The sequence below is a fragment of the Pinus tabuliformis genome, chromosome 2_2 (genome assembly GCF_031772625.1).
Source record: "Pinus tabuliformis cultivar Carrire ecotype Pingquan chromosome 2_2, CPIR1, whole genome shotgun sequence".
NCBI classification, from domain to species: domain Eukaryota; kingdom Viridiplantae; phylum Streptophyta; class Pinopsida; order Pinales; family Pinaceae; genus Pinus; species Pinus tabuliformis.
Genome location: NC_142300.1, coordinates 5,304,572 through 5,324,935, shown reverse-complemented (window position 1 = coordinate 5,324,935; position 20,364 = coordinate 5,304,572).

Below are 20,364 nucleotides of genomic sequence, written 5' to 3'. Positions count from 1 at the left end.
ACTTCAAAATCAAATACCTCTTCAAGACTTCCACATCTTCAAAATCCTTATCTTTATCACTAGAAACATGTAGCACAAAAAATAAACATCATTTCCTGAAACTGCACTTTTCCTACATAGTTGTAACCATTCTCATTGATGTAGGTTTCTTCTTACCTTGAAATATTCTCTTTTCTCCATCATCATCCAAGCACTTAATAGTCTTCTCGTAAATATACACCTTAGTCCTGTGAACATACAACCAATACATACCCATAAGAATATTGTATGATCCCAATGGAGGCACATTTAGATGTGTTGATGTAGGCATATGATTCAACTCAAATGCACAAGCTCTTACCCAATGATGAACTATTTTCTTAGTACCTGTGACCCACTGCACCAACCAAGAATCCACATGCATTTCTTTTCTCAAACCACACTTATCCACCAAGTCAGGATTGACATAACTATAATTAGATCCAAGATCAATCAAAATGGAAATAACTCAATCACAGAGCTTACCTTCCATCTCAATAATGGATTCCTAGTGATGCACATTGTTATCAATTGTTGCATAGATACGAGGAATTCTCTAGCCCACATCCCCAACTATTTGCACCTCCTGAGAATTCCAGATATGAGGTTTGACACCCTGATACAAAGAAAAATCCTTCTTGCTATGATCTTTGCCACATATCCAACACTACAATAGTTCTCTGCCACTTCCCTTATTTTGTTTCTCTCCATGCTGAGGTCCATGTCCCTTATTTATCACATTAAATTTCTTGTAAGGATCAAAATTTTCCTTCTCACTTGCATATTGAGGTCTTCCCTACTTCAAAGGCCACTTTCTTTTATTATTTACATTTCCTTTCTAGGCATGATTAGACTCAGACTTATGCTTTTATTGCTCATAATAATGCTTCAAATTTCCAATGACTTGCTCCAGTATCCAAGGCTCATCGTACACAATCTGACCCTTGAATGTTAATGGGAGTCCACTGATGAACCTTTGAACTTTTGTCTTCTAATCCTTAAGGTAAGGCACATATCTCAACAACTTGAGGAACTTAGTTGTGTTCTCCTCACATGTCATAGATATCGTATTTAACTTATAGAACTCCTTTGGCTATCTATCATGGTACCTCTCTGATAGGAAATTCTTCCTAAAGAGTCTCTTGAATTCATGCCAACTCAAATCCTTTGTCTTCATGTCTCTGACACACTTCACATCCTCCCACTAGATGTCTACCTTCCCTTTGAGACAAAAAATAGCTATCATGGTCTTCATGTTCTCGTGTAGTTATGCAACTCAAAGAACTTCTTCATCCCAAGAAACCATGTCTCTTCATATTCTAATTTCTTCAGATCTCCATCAAATGTAGGAGGCTTGGCCTTCTTAAACTCATTTAGAAAGTATCCCCTATCACTCCTCCTATAGTGATGAAAGTGATGATGACCATGATACCTGTCTAAACCAAAACTAGTGTAGAACCCATAACCAATGCCTCTCCTATCAGGTGTACCCAATAACCTACCATCTCTAACTATATCATCCATGTTCGACCTGTGCCCTCCATGACACCTACTACCATAGGCCCCATTACTCATGTCCTACTGTCCATAATTGATCCATGGTTATCCATGTCTCTACAAATCTGATAAACTCTAAATGATTACCACATTGACCTCTACTTTCTTTTCCTAGGCCCTGGCAAGATTTTCCTATGACTCGATTATTTCATCATTAGTTGACTTGCAACTTATGATTTCTTCCTTTAAACTTCTCAAAGTATATTTTATTCCAAGAGAGTACTCATCTCTATGGTGCTCATCTAATTTGTAAGGAGAGTCACAAGAACTGTAATCCACCATTCTTCTTGTCATCTTTGATCCTCTTGTTCTTCTTGCAAAATATCATGTCTGATTACCAAACATAAACATAATCAACATACCTCAGTGAAGTTCAGAGGAGGCTATCTCATCTGCAAAATAATTCCATACTAGAACAACACATCTATATACATAATCATATCAATATTACGATATCATGCATGACAATACTAATTGCATAAAATGACCTCATGCATGATAACCATGACCATGAAAATGCATGCATAATGACATGCATCTAGCCCATCCAATCCATGTATTTGAAACATGCTCTGATACTAATCTGTAACACCCCCACCCCATTTACCCAAATTCGTTGGTCTGCCTAGGTAAACATGAGATGAAGAGTTACTATGTCAGGACTTGACCTCCAAGCTTCAGTTATGGAAGTGTGGCTGACAATTGAGACTTACTGACCATAAGCTGACATTCTATAGAGCTTAGAGGACACTCGGGTGCAAAAGAACCACCTCAGGTGACCAAACCTTGAGTTGTATATATTTCCAATGACCTAGACTCCAAACTACATGCATAAGCCTACATGAGTGTAATTGTGATCCTCCAACCACATGTACAACACTGCCTCCATGCGCTTGTAGCCCAGATTCTTTAGGTATTAGGGTGCAACCTTGAGATTTGAGCCACAATTTCAGGCCAACCTCCAGACCATTTCCTAGAAATTCCCAAGATTTTATAAAATGATAAATGAATTTAATACAATGTTAGTCATACAAAACTTGAACAAGAACTTGACCTAACCAGGCCTAACCATGGCATTCATTTCATTAAACATATGGTGAACATGTAACCTACATGTCGTGAATGCAAATATGATCATAGGATACTAAAGCTTATCTTAGAATCACCAATAAGGTCTAATTCTCTCTCATAATAGTTGCAATAACACCTGTTAGCCCATGCATTCATTAACCATCAAATACTTATCAAACGTTGAACCAAGCCATAGTTAGAACAAATTACAGATCCATGCTTATAACCAGTAAATAACCATATTATTAACCATGACGTAACAACCATCCAATAATCATAATATCAAGTATAAGTGCTCATAGAATGTAATAGGAAAATAACTCTTATTAACATATGAAAAACCTAACCAAGTCAAGGACTTCCACGTACCACCCGACCATAAATTGGGCTAAACCAAATATTTCTTTCATCCAATCACCCCCGTTCCATATCCCAAGCATGAATGTGGGATCTCATGACATAAACAACCACGACTTCCGGGAGATTAAACCACCTCCACCCTGAGGATGCTGCGATCTCACCAAAACTAATCAAGGGATCACTAAACCCAAAATAATCTTAGATGCCTCAGATTTTATTCATCAATACCTTGAGAAATTTCCTTGTCTGAATCCACCTGTCGAGGGCTTCCTAGAGATTAAACCACCTCCACCCCCAACCCTTGGAAAGTTTCATGACACCACCTCACCCGGTTCCAAAACTTTCTGGCAATGCAAACCTTAATCGAGAAAAGAATCCCATCACACCATGGTTATTTAGAAATGGAAAGGCAAGGCTGAAATCACTGTCAAACTTGGAAAAACGCATGCCAATGACAAAAAATGAATTGAATAAAAAAATGTGTGTACCATGCATTCACACATTAGCTAATAAATCACACATGCAGTCTGTTACCTGCAAAATCCTCCTCTTGAATTTGATTGATCCAAACTTCCTTGCTTGATTCCTGTTGGTGCTCCTCTCTATCTGAAACCTATTCCAAAGCCAAAGTAACAAAATGTTGTGAATTGATCCTCAGAGGCCTTTTTATTATTGAGGCCTCTATTTTCTTTATTTTCCTCTATTTTTCATTCAATTTTCCTCTCATGCAAATATGTGACCCTCCATCTCCCTTTTATCCTATTTTTCTTTATTTTCATAAATAAAATGTCAATTAGCATCCCTTTTCCTTTTCCAATGCCTTTGCCAATTTCCTTAGCCATAATAATCATAAAGTGACACCCACTAGGATGTTTTTCCCAAAATTCATCTTAGAATGCATGTCCCATGACCATAGTCTTATTTTCCTTTATTAACTTTATTACATGAACTTTTAACTCGAGGCTATTACATTTGTGATTGATTTGTTTCCATTTTTATTGATCCTAGATCTAACTATAATTATATTTGTCTTGACCTGGTGGATAAGTGTGGCTTCAATAATTAAGTGCACACATAGTTTTGGTTGGTGCAGTTGCCTAGAGGGACCAAGAAAAAAGTTCATCATTGGGTGAGAGATTTTTGAATTTGAGTTGAATGGTATGTGTTATCACTTATTGCAAAATTGTTCGAAGAGTGCCAAATTATGTCAAAAGAATGAAAAATGATAGAGAATCTTGTATTTATCTTCCAAGCCACAAAAGTAATCATTGCCTACATCAAACCCTCTCTAGTAGAAAGCGCTCTGAATAAGATTTCCAATGACATGTGGAAGTCCAAAAATGGATTCCTAGATCAAAGGATATGGTCTTCTGAAGTTTCAAGGATTAAAGCCTTAGGAAGGAAGGAATATCGATGATCGCATATCGAAGGTCCACAGATATCGGTAATTGCAACATTAGAGCATCAGAGATATCGGTGACCACATATTAGAGGTCGGGCATACTAGTGCATCGCAACATTAGAGAATCAAGCATATTGGTGCATCACATATTGGAGGTGCAGAGACATCGGAGATCAGCGGTCATAACATCAAAACTCAGAGGAGATCAGAACATCAACAATTAGAGGATTGAGACTTCTGAAAGTCTAAACCTTTCAAAAGTTGTGATACTGTTAAAAGTTTCGATAACATTAAAAACTCTCGAGAAGCGCCGATAAGGATTAATAAAGGATTTCATCACAAAACCAAAGGTGCATGGTCTCTTCTCTCTTTCTCCTCTAGTAGGAGACGTGGCAGCATATGATTGGTTTCGATAAGCTATGCGTGGTAGCATATGATTGGTTTAGATAAAGCAATAGTGGCATCTGACATCAGCATGATGTGGCGGTACAGTAGGACACGTGGTAAGAAATTTTGGTGTTTTGAGAGGCCTAAGGGGAAAAATTTGGATGACATGTTTCACCACTCGAGAAGTGCCACGTGGGATGATTACAAGAAGGTTGAGGATGTCACCACTTTATAATAGTTGGAAATTGAAAGTGTTGAAAAGGGGGCTTTGGTATTAGGGCTAGCACGCGGTCGAGAAGAACTCATAGAACCATGGGTGCTAAGCTCTTAACAAAGGAAAAACAGCCCCTGTGAAGGAAAAAAATTCTTTAACACCTTAAGGCTAAGCCCCTAGTCACCACACCTAGTCTAGTGGAGGAAAATACAAAGGGGCTAAACAAAAGGGGCCAAGGACATTGGAACTCTGTTTTCATAATGACTTTAAGAATAAAAGATCTGATGACTAAAAGCTATGATATAACACTATTGGAATAATACAAGTAATATTGGGCTTTGATGGTGTAATATAAAGATTTATGAGATGATGAGCTGACAGCTGCAAGATTGAATGTGAGAATAGAGGAGTTGGTCTCATAAGTAATGGAAACTTTCAAAAATCATTGGTTTAAGGTAGCAAGGACCGCGATCTGCAGGAAAGAGTGCTGATTCTACCTTCAAGTGATACAATCCATATTTGTGCTTTGATGCATGTATTCAGTGAGATAAATGAAGGTATGGGACTCAGGAAGTAGTGTTTAGGTCACCTAACAATTAATTTCTTAGGATGGAGGTCCATGCAGTCATGCAATGAAAGATTGTCAGGTCAATCTCTATTTCTGCACCATGGCAAACAAAGGACAGTTGATCGCTCCCAACTCCAGAGAGTGGGGAATTCAAGAATTTAATTCAAAAGCAATAGTTGAATTGTTCGAACAACTAAAGAGGAAAATAATGGAAAAGTCGTGGCCTGATTGGAGGCCATCACAAGAATGACAGGGAGATATTTTCCTCAACCATCATTCAGTTTTCTTTATGTCTATTATTCTGCAATTGTTTACATTTTCAAAAATGGAATCAAATCTGACTGTAATCATTTTGGACAGTAAAACCTTCACATGTTGAGACAACTAGTTGATTAGATAGTTAGAGCTTCGCTGAGATATTTTGTAACTCTTATTCAAATCTCCCCCTATCCATATAATAGAGGGAAGAAACCCTTAAGAAGGGTTCCAGAATTCTACACCCAGGAGACCTGAATTTTGTGGTTCCACTTTGGTTCAATTTGCATTAGGCAATTTTTGAGGTCTAAAATGGGCCTCCTAAGAAAAATGTACAACCAAAATAAAATTTATAAGAACCAATAGGATTCAATATGATGATGTCAACCATGGGGGATGGTTCACCATTTTTGGAGTAGAAAAGTAAAAATATTAAAAAATAATAAAATATAAAACTACTTTTTCAACTTGTATTTTAAACTTTTCTCCCTAAGGTTTTACTCAAGTTTCGAGTAGGAATACTCGTTGGATGCAAAATTTAATTTGTCATCCAAGGAGTACCCATGTTGCATACTTTTGATGGACCCTTGTACATGAAAAAAGAGAAATACATGAAAAAACATGGTTGCAATCACACTTTTCATGTATTTCTCATTTTTCGTCTAGAAGGGTCCATCAAAAGTATGCAACATGGGTAGTCCTTGGATGAGGAATCAAATTATGCATCCAATGAGTGTTTCCACTTGAAATTTGAGTAAACCAATAAGGAGATAAGTTGAAAATACGAGTTGAAAAATAGCTTCTTTTGTTTTTCCCTCTAAAATTTGATGATGTAATCAAATCTTATTTTATTATTTCCACTATTATTTTATAATTTCCTTAGGAGGCCCATTTTATACCCAAAACTCCCCTAATGGTTGTCCATGAGGTCCTTGGGTTGATTCAATTGCTAAATGTAATGGAATAGTGATTTGGACTCGATCTTCAAAGGATTAATGAAACTGTTTTATTGATTCCAATTAGAGAAATACGTAGTATGCTTCCCCTTTGTTTATCACTTAATGTATGTCTTTCCTCCTTTGAAATAGTGTAATGAAGTTTCCGGTATCACTCTCCTTATGTTTGTATTTTTGCTGCTAAGTAGTAAAAGGTACCTATGTTAACTAAATATTTTTTTATGTTATTTAATAGCCTACAATACCTGTATGTGCATAGATTTACTTATTGTTATTTGTTGAAAATTTTATTCATGAGGAATAGGGTTTGAGAGCTTAATTTGTTCTGCACTTTTTCTACATTTTCATCTCCTCACTCTTCCATATTTCTGTTAGATATTGTTGCTTAGGATTCTATGTTCTGTCCAACCCTCTACATCAATTCCCCTCCTTTCCTTCCTCTTGTTCATCTATACTACAACAACAATGTTAAGCTACATATTTTTGTGTGTCATCCACCACAACCAAGACATTTCTCTTTGATATTAGCCATATCTACTAGTATGTGTTTTCTTGAGTTTACCTTTGACTAAGGGCTATTAAACCAAGCTCTAAATGATCCCTTTAAAATTACATGACATATGGAGTGCATAAGAAATCCCTCAGATAATCTTCAAAAGCATTCCTCTCAGATGCCCTAGGCTCTAGTGTCCTATCAACCCAGAGGTTGTCTCTAGGATGCTTCTACATCTTTTGAATCAATTGTGTGACAGGTGATAGAAAAAGCTACAATATCTTTCTGGCATCGTTTCTGGGGAACGAACCAAAATATTTTTCCCTGGGTAAGACAAATTTTACATTCACTTTATCAAGGGAGAAAGGGAAGTGTGGGTTGAAGATCTCTCACCTTGACGAATCCATTGTTTGAATATTATTGTAAACACCATGAAAAATCCATTGTATATATCCTTATTTGGTCATCTTGGCTTTCAAGATGCCTCATACTTGCTCTGATGCTAAACAACAGAAAACTTCTCCTACAATTGAAGTTGAGATCACTCACCTAAAGGGGTTTTCAAAACAGACATTCTTGCATTCTTCGTCATCAAATTTCCCCCACTAGATTGTTCTTCTATTGCTGGTTATCCCCATCATGTCCCCTCATTTCATGAATGTTATACCTATTTTTCTAGATTCAGTGGAAGCACAGATAGAAGGCCAGACCAACACCTCAAGGATTTTCATGAATACATGGAAAAACTAGGTATTGTTTATGAATATATGAAAATGAAATTGTTCATGCATTATTTAGCTAAAGATGATAGAGTTTGGCATAGAAAAATACCTCATGGGACTATATCTTCCTTAAAGAGATTTCACATTGAATTTAATCTTTTATTGCAAAAGATTATATCCACCAGGTGCTTTGTTTGAAGATTGTTCTGCACATTTTAATGTTGAAAATATTTTTGTGGTTAATGATGCTACTAAAGATGTTTTTAGGCCCTCCACTCCAAGAAGATATATACTTGCATCAAGAATCATCACCCAAGAATCAAGAAAGGGAAAAAGGAGACATCATAAAGATGCAAACAAACCCTGCTGAATTTGATGATTCTCCTTCTTATGATTCACATGACTCCGATGGAATGTTGAGCAATGCAAGAATTCAATAGTCCCAGTCATGGAAGTTGTGGAAAAAGAGGAGGCCCACAAGGAGGCTAATAAAGATGCTTCAGTTTACGATCCACGTCCTTCAAATGGAGAACAAGTTCAATAAATTAATACTAAAGTTGATAAAGATTCTCTAGTCTATGATACAGACGATTCAGAGGAGGATGCAATTGTTGCAAACTATTAAAGGGATCTACTTACAAACAAGTTGGGAGAAGATTACCAACAATGACTCCTCCAAGAGAAGCCCAAAGTTGAAGAGCCCAGAAATTTAGGTAGCTACCAGTTACAGAAAGATTCCTTTGGTTAGCGGTCGATCTCAATTATGGGGTTCATGGAGGAGATTAAATAATTGAGCATCAAATGTCAATTTGGGGGCAGTGGTGCATGTCTATTTTAGTTGTTAACTTTTAAGAGAAAAATGGCATAAGGTCTAGTACTCATATGCTGGGTTGGTATCATTGGAAGTTTGACCTCACTTGGGTTAATTGAGCCCTAGGTATAATTAGGAGCTCTATATAAATAATCTCACTGTGTGAGTGTTTAATTTCCATTTTTTAGAGTTTGTAGTTCTGCGTTCTAGTATTATGAGGAAAGGACTCATAATAAATCTATGGATATTTTCTAGTTTTATAGGTTCAATATATTTTTTACTCCATGCCCAATGGTGAAGTCTACTATTCTACAAGTTGTCATCACATTTCTAGCAAGGCACTATCCCCAACTGGAGCCAATGTTATCACTTATTGCAAAATTGTTCAAATGTTGCCAAATGATGTCAAAAGAATGAAAAATAGCATAGACTATTTCAGTCATATTCCAGGCCACAAAAGGAATCAACACCTACATCAGACCCTATCTAGTAGAAAGTGCTCTGAACAAGCTTTCCAACAACATGTGGAAGTCCAAAAATGGACTCCTGGATCAAAAGATATGGTCTGCTGAAGTTTCAAGGATTAAAGCCTCAGGAAGGAAAGAATATCGATGATTGCATATCGAAGGTCCAAAATATTAGAGATCACACATCAGAGTTCCAAAGATATCAGCGATCACAACATCAGAGCATCAGAGATATCATTTATTGCATATTGGAGGTCAGGCATAACAACACATCACAACATCAGAGAATCAAGCATATTGATGCATCGCATATCGAAGGTCGAGAGACATCAAAGATTGGTGGTCACACCAACAGAGCTCAGAGGAGATAAGAACACCGGAAATCAGAGGAATGGACGTTTTGAACGTGAAAACCTTTAAGAAGTTGTGATATTGTTAAAAGTTTCAATAGCGTTAAAAACTATCGAGGAGCACCGATAAGGATTAACAAAGTATTGCATCGCAAAACCAAAGGTGGATGTGCCCTTCTCTCTCTGCTCTAGCATGACACGTGGTAGCATATTATTGGTTTTGATAAGCTACACGTGACAACATATGATTGGTTTTGATCAAGCTACAATGGAATTTGATGTCAGCATGACATGGAAGTATGGTAGGACATGTGGCACATAATTTTGGAATTTTGTGGTGCCTAAGGGGGAAAATATAGGTGAGCAATTGAAAAGGTTCTGACAAGGGGGATCCGATATTAGGGCTGGCACACGGTTGAGAAGAACTCATGGAACTAAGGGAACTAAGCTCTTAAGAAAGGAAAAACAGCCCCCAGGCAAGAAAAAAATGCCCTAGCACCTTAAGGTTAAGCCTTCAGTCACCAAATGTAGTACCATGGAGGAAAATAGAAAGGGGCTAAGAAAAAGGGGCCAAGGACATCAAAACTCTATTTTCATAGTGAATTTAAGAATAAAAGTCCCGATGACTAAAATATTTGATATAACACCATTGTAATAATATAGGACATATTGGGCTCTGATATTGTAATACAAAGATTTATGAGATAGATGAGCCAACAACTACAAGATTGAATGTGAGAACATGGGAGTTGGTCTTAGAAGTAATGGTGATTGTAAAAAAACATTAGGTCAACATAGTACGGACCACGATCCCTTGGAGAGAGTGTTAGGTCTGCCTTGAGGTGATACAAGCCATCTTTGTGCTTCGACACACGTCTTCAGTGAGATAAATGGAGGTATGGGACTTAGGAAGTAGTGTGAAAATCCCCTAAGAATTAATTTCTCAGCATGGAGCTCCACGCAGTGAGGAAATAAAACATTGCCAGGTCAATGTTTGTTTCTGCATTGTGGAAAGAAACCAATAGTTGATCGCTCCCATCTCCAGAGAGTGGGGAATCCAAGAAGTTAAGGCAAAAGCAACTGGTGAATTGACTGAACAACTAAAGAGGAACATCTTGGCAAAGAGATTGCCTAATCAGAGGCCATCACAGGAATGGAAGGGAGATATTTTCCTCAACCATCATTCCATTTCCTTTATGTCTATTATTCTGTAATTTTTCATTTTAAAGAATGGAATGAAATCTAATTGTAATCATTTTAGGTAGCAAAACATTCACACGCTAAGACAACTAGTCAATTAGAAAAATGGAGCTCGACTAAGATATTTTGTAACTTCTGTTCAAAGCTCCCCCTCTCCTTATAAAGAGGGAAGAAACACTTAAGAAGCGTTCCATAATTTTGCACCCAAGAAGCCCAAATTTTGTGGTTCCACTCTATTTCAATTTTCTTGTTCATGAGGTCCTTGGGATGATACAATTTCTAAATGTAATGGAATAATAATTTGGACTCCATCTTCAAGGATTAATGAAATTGTTTTACTGATTCCAATCAGAGCAATGCAAAGTAGTTTTTCCTTTTTTTATCGCTTCATGTATGTATTTCCTCCTCTGAAATAGTGTAATGAATCTACTGGTATCACTCTCATTATGGTTGTATGTTTGCTGCTAAGTATTAAAAAGTACATGTGTTAACTACATATTTACTTGTGTTATTTAATAGCCTATAGTACCCATATGTGCTCATATTTAATTATTATTGTTTGGTGACAAATGCATTCATGAGGCATAGAGTTTGAGACCTTAATTCGTGTTACACTCTTTTTTAATTTTCATCTCCTCACTCTTCCATATTTCTGCTGGATATTGTTGCTTAGGATTCTATGTTTTGTCCATCCCCCTACATCAATTCCTCTACTTTCCTTCCTCTTGTACATCTATACTACAACAATAATGTTAATATGCCTATTATTGTGTGTCGTCCACCAGAACCAAGACATTTGTCTTTGATATTAGCCATATCTATGAGTATTTCTTTCCTTGATTTTACCTTGACAAAGGGCTATTGAACCAAGCTCTGAATTATCACTTTCAAATTACGTGACATATGGAGTGTAGTAGAAATCCCTCAGATAATATTCAAAAGAATTCCTCTCGGATTTCATAGGCACTAATCTCCTATCAACCTAGAGGTTGTCTCTTAGAGGTTTCTATATCTTCTGAAGAAATTGTGTGACAAATGACAGAAAAAGCTACAACAGTATGCCTACATCAACACATCTAAATGTGCTTCCTTTGGGATCATATAAAATACTTTGGGCATGTATTAGTTGTTTACTCATAGGACTAAGATAAGCTTCTATGAGAAGGCTATTGAGTGCCTAGATGATGATGGAGAAAAGAGAATATTGTAGGTAAAGAAGATGCCTACATCACTAAGAATGGTTAGAACTATGTAGGCTAAGCAAAGTTGCAGGAAAGGGTGTGTACTATTTGCAGTGCATATTTCTAGTGATAAATGGAAGGATGTTGAAGAAGATGAAGTCTTGAAGAGGTATCATGTTTTTTAGGAGTTCCATGTTTTGTTTCCTATAGATATTTCATAGTAACCACCTCATAGGGAAGTGGATTTCTCTATTGAGTTGGTAGCACAAGAAACACCATAATCAAAGGTACCTTACTGGATGAGCACCCCAGAGTTAGTGGAATTGAAGTTTCAACTTAGAGAAATGATTGATAAAGGATACATAAAGCCAAGTGTGTTGCCTTGAGGTGCACCAATGTTGTTTGTGAAGGAGAAGGATGGTACTCTTAGGTTGTGCATTGATTACAGGCAGTTTAACAAGGTGACAATCAAGAACAAGTATCCATTATCGTGGAGTGATGATTTGTTTGATCAATTTAAGGGAGCATTAGTGTTCTAAAAGATTGATTTTCTATTAAGATATCATCAAGTGTGCATCAAAGAAGAATATATCTATGAATTTCATTACGTAACACTACATATGCCAGCGTATCTAATGCATTGTATAACTCTTGATAGATAGCTCTTGAAGAGTTATAAGACCATCTTGAGGAGGCCAAGTGCCTGATAATGGATTGGGATGCCGGAGTCTAGAGGGGGTGTAACGACCTCCATGCCTGGGGTTGTGCACCTTAGTGAGTTGTGGAGGAGTTGGGCCAGCCTTGCGAGATGCCTGGAGTCATTGCGTACTAGGACTAGATGCCTGCCTTGGGACAAATGAGGTCTAATATCTAAAGTGAGACTTGGCTATGGTATAGACTGAGGATTCTATATGGCTGGTTCTGAAATTTTGGAAAGAGGCTTGAGATTCCTAAGGATTTCACTGTTGTTGTGGAACTTTCGATGCATGCTAGTGCACTAGTTCATCAGAGGGTGTTTGGAAACTGTGGGGTAAAAAAAAATAAAAAAACTTAACTTCAGGACAAAGTTCCATAAAGAGGGGCAGTGTGTAATATCCCATAATAATAATAATCATAATAAATAAATAAATAAATAATAATAACAATAAAATAATAAAATAAATAATATTAATAATAAATAATAATAATAATAAATAATAATATTAATATTAAAAGAATAAAAAGTAAGAAAGAAAAGATAAAATAAGAAACAACAGTGGAAATATAATAAATAAATAAAATAAAAGTTGGCATGGACACATGGATGGTGTACATGCAGATCCCTTTCAAACCCCTTATGATTTTTAAAGCCATTTGTTCTATTTAATTGTGGAGAAGGGGAAGAAGAGGCAAGCATTCATTCACTCATTCTTGAGGAAGGAAATGTTGGAGGGAATAGATCATTGGCAATAGTTGTTATCACCAAAAAATTGACCATCTAGCCTAATTTACTAGATGGATCGAAGGAAACCATGTAAAGCCAATTTTACCATAGTAAAATTGCTTTCACTCTGATTACCTAATAAACCACCTTTGTTAAGTGATTTATAGTTAAACCCATGAAGAATAATTAAATAAATCACTATTTATTTGATTTTCTTCTAGGAATAATTAATTAAACCATTGTTTTATTATTATTCTTTCTTAAATTTGACCCAATCATGAAAAATAAGCAGATAAATCATTATTTATCTTATTTTTCTCTAAGGAATAACTAATTAATCATTAATTAATTACTATTCTTTGTTAATTTTGACTAAATCCCCTAGGAATAATTAAATAAATCATTATTTGTTTATTATTCCTTAACTAATTCCTTGAGATAATAAATAAATAATTTATTTATTTATTATTTCTATGTAAAAGTTTAAATACTTTTTCCCTCCGAAAGAAATATAATAAAATATTCCAAGTGGTATTTCCAAGAATGGGATCAATAATATTTTATTATTTCTCATTGTTCGAGGATAACTCAATATTTTGTTATAAATAAGAGGTTTTTCCACTCATTTTTCACTTTTGATTATTTTCATTGTTGCACTTACTGTTGTAACTCTGATTATTCTCATTGTCGCACACCATATTTTTTTTGGATTTATGCATTATCAAGGAGAGAGACTCTATAGAAGCTGAAGATGTTTGAGGATAGCCAAGAACCCATCCCATATAGGGGAACTAGTAACATTTATCTGTTCTCTTCACAGGTGTTATTATAAAATTATTTACATATCTGGTTTCCATTAGATGTTTGGGGTTATTACTCTTTCTTTAACTGTTTAACTATGATCTTAGCATAGATCAAAATTTTGGTAGGTTTTGTTTCTATCAATAGCTACAGATCTACAATGTTTAGCAGACATTTCTATTGTTGAGATTGTTTGTCATCCATAATCTTAAGTGGGTTCTTTTCATACATCATTGAGAAGAAAACACTACAACAAATTGGCAACTCCATTGAGTTTTATACTCTAGATCCAAAAACTTGAGTGATCTTTGGTTTTCAGCTTAGGGTTTCTTCTTTTTTCAATTATATTAATGTTTCCTAGAGTTTTAACCCTAGATCTAATAAATTTCTAGCTTTCGCAATCTTTGTGGTCATTTCCGCAGGTCACAGGAACTAGCCATGAGAAAGGCAACACTTTTTTCCAAAATTTGTAGACTGGGAGTCTCGGAACATAAATCACAGTTTTTAGCCCAAAAGGTGCAATTTGGGCTTTAGAACGCATCTTTCAGCCTAAAAAGTGTGATTTCATCAAAAACAGGTTAGAACCTGTGATTTTTAGGCTTTTTGGTTTTGATGAGAGCTATTTGTTGGTTGTATGACCTTTGTCTCATCCTGCTTAGGCCTTGATCCATTCTATTTTACTTGTCGTAGTCGAATTTATCCTCCCCTAGGGCTTCTAGTACACTTCCACCTTCTTAGGAGGAGTTTAGCAAAGTGAGAAGTCTGAGTTTCTGCAGCACTTTCAGCCACATTTTCCAGATCTGTAACCTTTTATTTTAGATTTGATAAGATAGGTTGCTACCATCCATAGTTTCACATTTAAAATTGTTTGGTCATTCCTGTAGGGTCCCATCAATTGCCCTAGGTGTTTCACCCATCTCCCTATCTTTTTGCAATGATCTTCCCCTCTGGTTTTTTTACTGTCTCTGCACCACTTTCCAATAGCTTAGAGTCACTTGATCCCAGTCACACTGACATTCAAATCTCTTGACCGTTTCAGTGTATTTTCCATCAGTTTAGCCACCGAGTAGTACAATGTTTGTAAACCCAGTTTGGGTGGGGTTTAGTTAATCTTTTTCTGTTCATTTACTGTTATTTATTTTAGTTTATTTGCAACAATATTTTTTCTTCTTTTACAAACACAATATGGGCCTTGATCAATTAATACACTTGCACACACAAGAACACCTTAAGCGAAGGGCACTTGGTTTACACTGCCAAGCCAAGACTTAACATAATAAATTCATCTCATTCATCAGAGACAGAAGATATATTTTTGATCTCCCTTCACCATTTATGTGTTCCATGTGTCCTTCCATCATTGCGCCACCAAGGCATGATTTGCGAAGACTATTAACCCTTCACCCCCAGTTTCCACTTGGGCATATTACCCCTCCGCATTAGGTTTGAGTTCATAGCCCTCCGAGTCCCCATCCTGACTCTTCTCCTGGTCCTTCTGATTCCAACCCTCCTTCACCACATATTGTCATCATGTATGGACCCACAACTTGTGCAGGAACCCAAACTGGTGGTGGCTCCAGTGCTATACTGATGGTCACATCAAGTGGAACAATCTCAGGAATTGTTTCGGCAGCCCCCATGGTCACCTTTATGGCTCGGCTAAGTCTACCAGATCTTAGCCAATTGATAAATGACCCCATTCACCATGATGCTGGTTGGCCCTCTATGTTAACTAAGATTCCCTTAGACATACGAAAGTTTGAGGGTATTGCTAAAGAGGATCCTACCAACCATGTTCAATCCTTCCACATGTGGTGTTTGTCCAATTCCATAACCGATGACTCCATTCATCTTCATCTCTTCCAATGCACGCTCACTATAGACATTGCAAAATGGTATGTAGACCAGCCCTTCACCTCTCATTCCATTTTTCGCGATTCTTGCTAAAGCGTTCTTATCATATTTCTAGTTACCTCTCCAATACAACACCGGTATAGAGCTATTGACCACATTCTGTTAGTCCTTTGCCACTCACATTTCTGACCATGTTCAAGACTGGCATCGAAGGAGGAACACATGTCGTGCCCCACCTTTCAAATACCATGTTTATCTATATTTGTTTCTCAAGATCCTTTTATCCCCCATCGAGAAAAATGTCGCGCCCCATTTTACTTAGACCGAGGAAGAATCTCTCCAAACTGCTTTGAGATATGATCTGATTTATGCTCAATCTGGTTATGTCTATACCATCACTCTAGACCTCCCTCGTCATGGAAGTGCCAACGCACCGGGGGCATCTCACGCCACCGATGATATCATTGGATCCCTTTCACACTCTTCTCCATACACTCACCAGAGTTGTGCATATCCGCAGGGGGGAACTAGTTCCTCCAACATTTATACCCCTCCTACTAGAAACATGTTTCTAGGGCCCCAACCCATCTACCAAATTGTTGTTCCTCCTTATGCCCAGCCGAGCGCTCCAGCCCCTCAAGCATTACCACCTCAGCATCCCATGCATCCTCAACCTCAGCAACCACCACCCCCTTAGGGCTAGGTGTTTGCATAACAAAGTGATACCGATCCCCAGAATTTGAAGAAAAAGAATAAGGGTAACTAGGGTAACCAAGCTAACCAGCCTAGTGAACCCCAGGGGAACTAGCCTAACACCAATGACCAAGAACAATGTGGCCAGCCTAAGCAAAACAATGCTATTCATATGAAAAATTCTTGTGCATATTGTGGTGTACATGGCCACTATACACATGAGTGTCCTATTTTACCCCAAATGCCCCAACTATGGGAAGCTTGAGCAGTTTCTCGAGGTCAATAATCACCTCAAAATCCTGTACAACCTCAGCCGACCATGCTCACAAATCCTTTCCCTCAAAAAGGATTTGTCGCTACTTAACCCTAGCCAGGTCAGGTAGCCCACCTCCCCCAACCTTCTAGTCCCAGGTGACTACCAGATTCGATGATGAACTATGATGAGGTGAACCCCTCCAATATTTACCTACAAACTCGGTTGCTTCAATATGACAAGCCCTCCACTTTGTCAGCTGTCAAATCCAAAACCAAAGTTTCTACTGAGCCTCTTACGAAACCAAATGGTCCTTTACAAATCCCTCAACCAATAGTTGAGGCCATTCCCAAGATCCCAAAGGGACCATTACACTGTAATGCAGATTCCAACTGAGTTTCCCATACATACAATATAGTAGACAACTTGGCATAATCAACTACTTCCATGTCGACACTGGAAGTCCTCCAGTTGTTCCCTTCCCAAAAGAAGGCTCTACTAACTACCTTGGGTGCAGTGGATCCTTCCGATGATCGTTTGATTGTCTTCCTGGTTGATACATCAGAGCACCCCCCATTACCTTCATCTGTTGCTTTCCAGATACCAGTTAGAGTTCGTAATGCCATCATCTCCAAATGCATTATTGACGAAGGCGCATCCACCTATGTGATTTCCACTGCTATTTGGAAACAACTCAAGTCACCTAAGTTGTCCCCCTCCTCCATAACTTTACGTGAGTGGGATGGACACTCCTCCCAGCCCCTTGACATCTATCGCAACTATCCAGTGACCCTTGTAGGCAAGATTGTCCATGTCGATATCGAATTCATTGATGCCCCTTTGGATTACAACATCCTCTTAGGTCATAGTTACACATATTCCATGTCAGTTATAGCATCTGCGGTGTTCTGCAAGATGTGCTCCCCCCATGAAGGGAATATCATTACCATTGATCAATTGACTTACTACGAGCCAGCATCCGTGACCTCCCCCGAGTCCATCATCTAATTGATGTCTGATAATGAGTCTTCAACTCCATGCACCAGTGTCTCGATTAGAGTTTATAAGGATTCCTCATTGTTGGGTGCCTTCCTTGGTCCTCCCCCTCCCATTTCTAAACCTACTTCCATGAGTGTTTGCATGTTACAAGTATCACGAGCTACCCTTAAGCGGTCTGGTACACCTGATCAAGAACTAGCTCCTCAACATTCGACTGTTTCTCTTCTAACTGAACCCTCTAGACCCACTCCCCTAGGACCTCCTCCATTCATGGGTGCCTCTCCTATGTTCCCTCTAGTAACTGTTCCTCCAGGTCTTAACCATCTAGGAGCTATTCCACCTCGACATTATCCTGTTGATTAGATACCTTTCTTATTCCCCCCTCTGGGAATTTTTCTATACTTGTCATGGCTTCACTGGTCCTTCCTAACATGACTCTCAAGATCCCAGTATGGTACACTGACCCCCATGCAAACACTCTGCTTGGTAGGCCAAGACCGTATAATGCTTTGACCTCGGTTCAATCGGTCCCCATGACCCCTTTCGCTGCTTCAGTTCCATCACAACCTCAACATGAATGAGCTCCTGTTGTGAAAGCATCTAGCCAGAGGGGCAAAGCCAAAAGGAAATATTTGAAGGGCAAGGCTCCCCAAACTCCTCCAGCCCCCAAGGCCCCAAAGACAACACCCCCATGCACTTTGTGTGAAGTCATTGGGCATGCCACCAACAATTGTCCTAAACTTCCTCAACTTAAACCTTTGGTTCATGAAGCGTTCCCTGAGTTGAATATTCTGGAAGACTATGTTAACATACCAGTTCCACCTAAGAAATGCAAAGCATTTTGTACAAACCACCCTTGTGCCCTTTGTGATCTTCATCGTCACTATTCCCATTGTTGCCCTCATCTCGATGAGTTTCACGATTGCCTTGGGGTGATTCGTGACTATGAGGCCACTCATAGTGGAACCTATGCTCCTCTACCTATGGATTTTGGCACCACCAATCAACTAGAATAGGGAAACTCTAGCCCTTCTATTGTGATCCCTCCCCCTAATGTCGAGAAGACGAACACCACATGCTCCCTACTTTACCTGTCATCATCCTTGAGTTCCTCACGGGAAAACCTTCCTAAGGGTGCTGCACGCATTTTTATAAAACATTTTTCAATAGAATCTGAGGTCTCAACATCAGTAGATCCTCCATCTACCAGTCCATCATCTACCATTAAATATGATGTGTATGTGAACCTTATTCCTTAGGTTGATGCAGCAGGTAATGTCGTCGCATCATGTAAACAGTCTTCCTCCCATCTACCCATCTCCTAGCCTGATGAGGAAACCATGGAATCTATGTCTACCCTTGATTACCCCTACACTTGAGTAATGGGGAATTCCTTCATGAGGATTTCGAGGGTCATCTCCTTCCTAATTCTCCCAGTGCGATTTACCTCCAGAAATGTTGCTCATAGCTTTGCGTGTCTTTATTTCTGCCATAGAGATAGGTATATTCTATCATCTCATCCATTGTCTTTTGCACCTTTTAGATGGATACATCATCCACACCGTATATCAGCCATGATGATGGTCTGAGTCGCTTCTCCCAAAATCTAGCATTGGTAGCCTAGGCCATTTCTACCCCTTTGCATACATTAGTCTTGTGAAATGGCATGTGAATTGGATCTACCATCAATAATCAGGCCGAATATGATGCAGTGATAGTCTTGTTAGTCAATTCCCTCTCTCATCGCATCCTTCATCTTCACATTTGTTTACATTCCATTGTACTTGTCATGCAATTGAGTGGTATGTATCATGTGCATAACCAATTCTTATTTAGAAAATATCTACGAGTGAAGCTATTGGTACATGAATTTGAAACCATTACATACAGTCATGTACCTAGAGCCCAAAATCACTATGTAGATACCATTGCAAACAACATTCTAGATTTGCATTTATCACATGTATACCATAGAAGACAACCATAAACAAAACAAATGGTGAACCATCATCTTCATATAAAATGCATAATCATAATATGTATCATATAAGTGTTTGAAGCCCTTAACTCTAAATACATCTAGTACGTCCATAACATATTGAGGGGGCAAATAGGCCCCTACATCTCCTTTAGAGGATCTCGTGCCAATTTTGGCTGAGATGCTTGAATCCCTTTTTTGAGCACTCAAAACATAATGGCACTCCACAAACTCCTCCAGCTAGGGGGAATCATTCCCACCTTTGCATACCAGATTAGCCCCCTCCATCACATATGTTCGTGGGTAGTATCACATGCTTGGGGGCATGATGGTTTTCCCCTAGCCATCTTC